Genomic DNA, 9441 nt, shown 5'->3' on the forward strand with positions numbered 1-9441 from the left:
CACCGCGCACGTTCACACTCCCTCTTTACACAGCCCCACGCAGCACTGGTCTCAACACCGAATTCCCACGTTACGAGCGCACACCTGTGGAGCACTGATTACACACGCTGTGAGCGTCCGTACACACAGCCCCGCACGCGTTCACACTTCTCATAGAGACCACACGAGGTTACGATTAGTTATTAATGATTTATTATCGGCTACCTGCGATTTGCTGTTAAATCAGTGTGGATCGACAAGGCTGACCTACGCTAAAGCCCAAGGGTCTATTCCCGATGTATCTACTTATGATACGCTTTTACCTCTTTACTCACGGTTTGATGCGCTTGGCGTTCCGTTGGTCTCCTCGCTGCTCACCTCGATGCGTCTCACGGACGTTTGGGTGGCCGAGCTGGAAGCCGTCATGCGTGCTGACTTTTTGGAGTAAGAGAACGTTTACCTCTCTGCGTCCCCTTTTTATCCCCCATCTACATCAAAGAGTGCCGACCCGAGCGCCTTCTCGGCCAATCAGGTCGCCACGCTCGTTCAGCCCCATTCCCGATTGCTCTAACAATGAGCCCATCCACGCCCGCGGCGCCTTTTGTTATGCCGATCAGCCCCGCGGTGTCCGTAACAAAGGTTCGCTGCGGCCGCTGCGTTGCGACGGTCCCTGCGCACATCGTCCCCGCTAATCAGCCGCATTCCAAGGTTTCCCTAACAATGAGTTTGCTGGCTTGACTGCGGCGCTGGCGGCGGTCCATGACGCCTTTGTTCTGCCAATCAGCCGCCCCCCCACCTCTGGCCTCTCCCTTCTTTCGTGGCTGCGGGCCCGTCTGCCTTGTCGATACGTGTGTGTGGGTGGTGCGTTTCAACCGTGGTGGCGGGACAGCCCCGTCGTGACCATGTAATTTCCACTCGAGTCACGACGCCGCGGTGTGCGTTAGCGTCGGAGGAGACCGTCTAATTCCCTGGCCGCAGGAAACCGTGAAGATTATCCCTATACGAGGGCCTCCAGGTTAAAACCTGTCAGCCAGGGGATCTCTTCTCGCGCTCTATGTGTGGGGAAAATGCGTGAGTGTGTGTTTAGGTGGGGGGTGGTGAGGGGGAAGCAGCGTCGGCCTCGCCGCTCGGGGCGGCGAGATCGTAGGTGGGGGCACCCGCCGATCGGCTCCGTGGCGGTGGCATCACAGAAGCATCGTTAAACTCATAGTAAGAAATATTGTACATTTTTATGCAACACTGTCAATTAAATACCGTAGAGTATAGTAAATAAAACATGACATGAAAGAAATACTACAAAAATCGGTTTTATTTTCGTCTTACCTCGAGCCCTCATGCTGGCTCGCCTGTCGGAAGGGGCGCAATGAGTCGTCACAATTGCACGCGCACACGGTGGGGGTGGGGGGCACACACGCTGGCACGCACACAGTGGGGCACACACACGGGGGCACACACGCACACACGTGGGCACGCACACACATATACCAAGAACAACGATCCCCCGTGTAGCCTTTACAGACTTACGGGGCAAGTGCTATAAGCGAGCAGCGCTTATGAAGGCCGGCACAGCACACGCCGGGGTGGGTGGCCAGCACCACACCCGACCGCCTTTGTCTCTCCAGTGGCGATGTTTACACACCGCTCCAGGTATTCATTTGAGGCTGAGTCGACCTAGGGGAATGCGCTAACCGTGGAACCACCGCTCCCCACACACACACACGCGGGGGCGCACACATGCACACACATCTCACGGAAGTTGATTCGTAAGTGCGGTTGTTCGTAAGTCGGGTCGTCTTAAGTCTAGGGCTGCCTGTAGTTCAATTTGAACGTGCAATTTTATTGAGACTGTTGTGTTGTTGTTTTGCTGTGGTCTGAGACTGCTGTTGTTTGCTGCCTTGCTCAAGCTGTTGGGGCCAGACTTGGTTAGCGCGCCGCGGCTTATGGTGACCTCCCCCCACCCCCGTGCACACCGCCGTCGTGCGGCCTCGCGTAACCAACAAAGGAGCAGCACCACGGGTGCAATGTTGCCGATGTCTCGTGTTCGCGATTGTCGAATAAGTTTCCGTGTGTAGGTGCAACGGTGGTGAATGTTCGAGATGCGCGACCGCCAGCTATGCACATCCACGGCCCCGTTGGCATCTGAAGTAGACGCGGTGAAGTTGCTCGAGTCTGCCGAGGGGCTTCCTGCAGGGCTTCCATCACGCGTGTGTGAGCACGACCGGCCCGGCTGGGCTGTTGTGCCGATTGCGATCATTCTAATTAGCTCACCAGTGGTCAGCCACCTCCTTATCACTCTTATATCGCTGCTACTACTACTACCTGGGTTACTGTTTCCGTGAACTCCACTCGGCGATTCCTCCAGCCGTGTTAAGGGTTCAGCCATCCAGACCATTTTATCTCATCTACACTGCGTTCAACCAGCACACTGCAGGTCTCAATATCTCACTCACCCAACCACCCACTCACCCAACCATCCACTCACCCAACCACCCATCCACACAACCACCCATCCACACAACCACCCACTCACCCAACCATCCACCCACACAAACACCCACCCAACTCACTCAACCACCCACCCACTCACCACACTGCAGGTCAGTTCACTTATATTTATGCTTCTCTCCTCGCACGGCTCTACTTTGTAATGCCCTCACCTAGTCTCCTTGTCCCCAACTTCCTACAACAGGGCGCCATGGTGGTGAGATGTTAACTACCTCGCCGGGTATACAGGAGGTCGTGGGTTCTTTTACAATCCTGACACCTGTATATTTGGAGTTTGCGTGTTCTCCCCGTGTTCGCGTGAATTTAACATCAGGTTCTACGGGTTTTCCTTCCACATTTAGAATCAACATGCGTACTCTTTAGTTTTTTCGGTAAAGTCACGTAGGTAAAAAATATAAAATAAATTAAAAACAAAATAAAATTTAATCACGACGTGTCGGAAGCAACACAAGCAACCGTCATCAGGTGTTGACTGCTCCAGCAAAATTACTGAGGCGTCGGAAGAGAGTTAATACGAGACAACATCTTTTCTTTTTTCTTATCTATAAAAGTCTACGCGCGCGCGCGCTTGCGAGGGATTTGGCTCTCGGACGGTGGGGTTTAAGGCCGAAATAATTTGGCAGCCGGCACGCCCTAAGCCCTGTGGTGGGAATAGGCTATTGCGTTTTCACGTCCGTAAAATTTCAAGTCGTTTAATTAACGAATTAGTGGCATTCTTATTTTTATTATTTACTTATTGCGCGACATCGACCGTACCAACTCACGACAATTGCCTGGGCGGGGCGGACCCTGCCAAGTGATGCGCGTTCGCTCCAGCTCACGGGGGACATTTTATTTTACGCGTTTAACATGGAATAAATATACACATCACGCTGCCGATTTCTCTTCACAGTGTCATGTCCTCTTCCACCCCCCCCCCCCCCCAATGCGTGCAGTTACTGCTATAAAGTCCTTAGATATTAATTTAATATTATTAAAGCGTTTACATAGTATTATTCTGCCTCGGGCGGGAGGATGGTGGGGGGGGCGGGGGTAGCGGCCCAGCCCGCAGCCTGGCAATCTCTCACCTCCTCCGGCTTGCCAATCTAGGCGAGGCCGCAGGCTCTGCACGGGACGAGGCGTCACCACGCCAATGTAAAGTAGAATTTTATTGCATCTTTCGCGAATAACTCAGGTTTATTGTTTACTATTATTAAACAAATAAGTTTACAAATATTACAATGATGTTTGTGTGCACATAACAACTCTGCTTCATTGTTTACTATTATGAAACTAATAAGTTGCATTATATTACAATTATGTTCGTGTGCACAAACTACATGTGTGTCCCTAAAGTCGATGTCTGTGTGTGTGAGTCCATATGTGTTTGTGTGCGTGTAAGTCGATCGGTTTCTATGTGTGGGTCCATGTCTGTGTGTAAGTTCATGTGTGTGTCTGCCTTTTCGCCCGAGCAACGCCGGGTACTTACCGCTAGTGTTTATATAGGGTGTTAGGAGGGGGGAGGAGTCCACCGGATTAGCATGAGTTAATCCGATAGATGATGTCAGGGGAGGGGAGTTTGTACACATGTGCCATGCCTGCCCGACGAGTAATGGTGGTGTATCAGGCTGGGAGTAAAAAAACTGCAAGAAATGGATATGGCTGTACAATTATGAGGCAGTTAAAGTTTGACTTGGTTGATGACATCTTTCCAATGATTGCTTAATTTAAAACCATCCTCTCGGTTGAAGTTGTGTCTATGTTTGTATATCTGGATGGCTTCATGGACAAATCTTTGGTAGTATCCGGGAGTAACTATGACTCTCTTAAGGGTTAAGCTTAGGTGCATTCCCGTGGGAAAGGAACAAGAGTCATAGTGGCCTTGACCTCCACGTGGTCCCGCCGGTAACATTGTCTTGAGTTAATTCTCTTGACGATGGCCAACAAGGTTAATGCACCGATTCCATCTCCTATCCTGCACTGAGGCCGGTGTGCAAGATTACTCGAGGCCAAAAACACCTCTTATGAAAGAAAAATTTAAGTTCTTAAGCCAGTTGGCACGAGACCTGGCAAAACAACGTGCTATGGATAGCAATCGGGTTGGCGATCCATCCATTATAGTGAGACCCACGAAAATTGACCTATGCAACACCGAGAGCTCATGGCGACAGCGTCCCATGAAGCTCTTGTTTGTCTCGGTATCAACCCAGACACAGGATGACGATGTCCACTGGGCATCTGAAGTTGCTAAACCTAAGATGTCCAAACTGAGTCAGGAAATGACCATGATACCATCCATCACTTTCCATAACTCTTCCTTGAATAAGGAAGAGGAGAAGGTGAATTTGGATTATTATGAGCAAATCGGCAGTCTATTCGAGCCTGAGGACACGTCGGAAGACGACGACAGTACAGACGAGCCCCTCCTTGATCTGTCGGTAGAGGAACCCGTGCTTGAAAAGTATCCTGTTGACACCAAGAAGGGATCTGTCACGGTTCTTCTATCTCGTTTGGAAACTATCTGCGATTGTTCTGCCTCATGGCAAGTGTCTTGCCTCACGGCAGATGTGGGGCGTGTGTACACAGGAATTTCCTGTTTTTGAACCAGGGGGTGGTCACGTCACCAGGAAGTTGCGATTTTAGATTTCCGCTGAACCACGCGGGCGTCGGCCATTACAGACATAATTCAAGATGGCGGCACACATCGCGGCCCCGTGAAGCCAGCCGCAGTTGTCCGTTGTGGGACTTTGGGAAGCATTGTCTGCAAGTTCGTTTGTGTTCTTATATTGGCAATGTTGCTATAATGTTATAAGGACCTTTATAATACTGTTATAATGTTAGGACCTTTATAATGCTGTTAAATTGTTATGATGAATGTGGGGCCTAGTTGACAATAAAGCCTACAGCTTGCCTTGTTTTGACTGTTACCCGTAATCGAGTAAGTGGATTCAAACTTGCAATAACAAAATGTCTCATTCATAAGACAATGTTATGATGCTGAGGTGTTTATTCATTGTGTTGGTGTTTCTGGGTATTAACAGATGCTGTATCTGTGCTGTTTTCTTACCAGTTTTATCTCTCTCGTTCAATTTCAATAAATGACGTTCGGAGTCAGATGTTCACCCTGGCTCTGAGGGTTTATTGGAGACGCGAGGTTATCTACTCAGCTAGCTCTGGAACGCAGCGCACAGCGAGGCCGAGATAGCAATATCTGCAAACAACATCTGGGCAAAGCGTCTAATCTTGTAGCGCACTTTATCATCAAACACAGAGAAACACCGCTTGTGTTTAAGTGCTCAAAGTGTGACAAGACTAATTCAAACTACCGTTCAATATCTTACCATGTCCCCAAATGTGGAGGAAGAAAGTTAACCGATGAAAGCCTACCGTGGGGTTGTGAGTGTTGCCAGTCACGCTTTGGGTCTTTAATTGGCCTTTCGCAGCACAAGAGGCATGCACACCCAAAAGTGTGAATTGAAGAGAGGATTAAAGCAGTGATGAAGGATACCTCGCAGAGAGGGGCACATCGGAGCTGCTGGTCACTGGAGGAAGAGGGACAGCTGGCCCGATTATAATTGCAGTTTCAGGGGAAAAAGAACATTAATAAACTCGTTGCAGCAGTGCTTGTATCAAAGACCAATAAGCAAATGTCGGACAAGAGACAATGCTTTATCAAAAAGATGGGGGCTCTCAAGTCACAGACTCTAAACATTGTCTCCGGGCTCCTCAAGACCTTGTCACCCTCACCAGATATTACATTGGGTGCTAGGGCCAAACTCGTTCTAGCAGTGGAGATGCTTATGAATGAGACTATCAGACAACTAGAAAGGCCAGCAGTTGAGGTGATAAGGGCCTGGTTACAGAGTGAAGGTCAGCAGGATGACCTCGTTGACAATGCAACAGAGTTAATGTTTCGACCGATGAGATCGGGAAAAATCAAAGGTATTTGTTCAAAAACCAAGAAAGATTTTATCAGACCCAGGGTGATGCCTGCAAGGTCATGGATGAAAAAGAGAGCGGGAAAGAGAAGCAGCTACATGAAACATCAGAAGCTGTTTTTCAAAAAACACTTTCAATTGGCCTCTTTGATCCTTGATGGCACGGAACGACAGGAGTGCTGGATTCCTATCACAGAAATTTACGGTTTTTACCGTGATAAGTGGGAGAAGGTGTTGTCTTTCAATGGCCTGGGCCAATTTAAGTCTTTGAATGTGGCGAACAATGATTGCTTTGAATCCCTGATTTCGGTGGAAGAGGTCGTGGCAGGCATTTGTGCCATTAAACCATCCTCAGCACCAGGACCAGATGGCTTGACTAGGGCTGCAATCGTCGCTGCAGATCCAGAGGGACGGATACTGGCAGCCCTGTTCAATGCTTGGTTGGTTACAGGCGTAATGCCCAGAGACCTGAAAAAGAACAAGTCTATTCTTATCCCCAAGGTTATGAATGAGGATTTGCTGAAGAAGCTGGGAAACTGGAGACCGATAACGATTGGCTCCATAATCTTGAGATTGTCCTCCAGGATCCTCACTGTGTGCCTAGAACGTGCCTGTCCACTAAACCCACAACAACGTGGGTTTATTGCTGCACCAGGCTGCTCAGAAAACCTTAAGGTACTCCAAAACCTTATCAAACATGCCAAGAAAACGCACACACCGTTGGCAGTAGTATTCATTGATATGGCTAAGGAATTTGACTCTGTGTCCCATGCCCACATTATATGGGTACTAAGGCACAAGAAAGTGGACGAACACATGATTAATATCATTCAAAACGCCTGTGATCAGTGCACGACCTCTTTTAAAAATAATTATATCTCGAGTCTTGAAATCAACATCCGAGTTGGTGTAAAGCAGGGTGATCCAATGTCTCCTCTGCTATTTAATCTTGCAATGGACCCTCTGTTATGCGCCTTGGAAACGCACGGAGTTGGGTACCCGATTGAAACTGATCGTGTAACTTCGCTTGCATTTGCAGATAACCTGGTGTTGATGAGTGACTCATGGGAGGGAATGGCCACCAATATCACCATCCTTGAATCCTTTTTCAGACTATCAGGGCTGGAGATTCAAGCCAGTAAATGTCAGGGTTTCATGCTGAACCCCACGAAAGATTCATATACGGTGAACAACTGTGACCTGTGGACCATAGCAGAGGTGCGAGTCCACATGGTTAAACCTGATTAATCCGCAAAATACCTTGGCCTGAAAATCAGCCCTTGTACTGGCATTCTACTGCCAGACTTAACTGTCCAACCAAAGAGCTGGATTTCAAAAATTGATGAGGCGCCTCTGAAACCGACTCAGAAGGTGGAGCTTCTCAATGCCTACGCCCTCCCCAGATTAATATATCCAGGTGACCATGCAGATTGCAAACCGTCCACTTTGTGAATTATGGACCAAGCAATAAGAAACGCGATTAAGGGTTGGCTTCATCTTCCAGCTTCTACATGCGACGGGCTGCTGTGTGCCAGAGCTCGAGATGGATGCCATGCCATCATGAAATTGGAAAATATGATCCCTTCCGTTCAGGTGAGAAGGCTGCAGCACATTGCCAACTCCTCAGACGCTATGGTGCGTAGTAAAGTGTCCTCGCAGGGCGTGGAGGAAGAGTTCAAGAACCTGTGGATACGGGCGGGGGGTGAATGTGACGCCATTCCTCCATTCATTTTCACAGACCTGACTTCCAAAGAGCCAGTGTACCCTAAAGCATGTAACTGGTGGCTGCTTGAATTCCAGAGATGGTGCGAGAAACCAGTGCAAGGAGTGGGTGTCGAAAATTTTGCACAGGACAAAGTTAGTAATACGTGGCTGGGGACACGAGGTGGCCTCCAACAGTGTTACTATAGTGCTGCGTTGCAATTAAGATCTAATCTATACCCAACAAGAGAGAGCTTGAACAGGGTCAGAGAGGGTGCCCTACACTCCTGCAGGAAATGCTCTTCCAGACTGGAGTCTCTCTCGCACATTCTTGGTCAATGTCCTGCCGGCCAAAAAGGAAGGATTGCGCGGCATAATAAGATTAGCGACATCCTTGCAAATGAAGCGACGCGTCTGGGCTGGTGAGATTACAAAGAGCCACGCCTGAGATCTGATACCGGAAAACTACGGAAACCAGACCTCGTGTTCACAAGGGGTGAAGAAGCGCTTGTCATTGATGTCACCATCTGGTTCGAGCTCTCGAGTAAAACCTTGTCCGAAGCGGCCGCTGATGAGGTTGCATATTATACCCCCCTGCGTGACCAGGTCAAATAGCTTACGAAAGCCAATAGGATCACATTCTATGGATTCACGGTAGGGGCAAGAGGAAAGTGGCCTCTTGAGAACAATGAGGTGCCAACTCCTCTATTCCCTCGACGCCTCACCTGCACGGATCTTCACATCTACCTTCACACATCCGCCTCGGCCTACTCAACGCACGCTCCATCACTAACAAATCAGCCCTGATTCACGATACCATCTCGGACTACCACATCGACCTTTTGCTCATCACTGAGACCTGGTGCAGGCAAGACTCCCCGCCAGCCATCTCTCTGGATGTTGCGCCCCCAGGATACAAGGTTCTTCATAAATCTCGCGCAACTAACCAGCGGGGTGGTGGCTTGGCGGTCGTTTACAATGCACACTTGAAAATTAAAGAGCTCTATATACCGATGGCTCCCGCCACCTTCGAGGTCCAGTCCGTATCCCTTACTACTAACGAGTGCTTTTCCATCATATCCATCTATCGCCCTCCAGATGGCAGCATCAACACCTTCTTAAACGAGCTTTCGGAATTCCTATATCTGATTCCTAACCCATCTCACAGGCTCGTGCTTACAGGTGACTTTAATTGCCCCGGCAATACCCCAGCCTCCATCGATAGTCACCTTGAGTCAACTTTGGCCTGCCATAACCTGGTCATCACAAACTCAGGCCCCACCAGAGCTTCGTCAACAAATGTTGACAGCATGCTCGACCTGGTTCTGGAACCTGACCA

Source organism: Lampetra fluviatilis, chromosome 4 (genome assembly GCF_964198595.1).
Source record: "Lampetra fluviatilis chromosome 4, kcLamFluv1.1, whole genome shotgun sequence".
Taxonomy (NCBI): Eukaryota; Metazoa; Chordata; class Hyperoartia; order Petromyzontiformes; family Petromyzontidae; genus Lampetra; species Lampetra fluviatilis.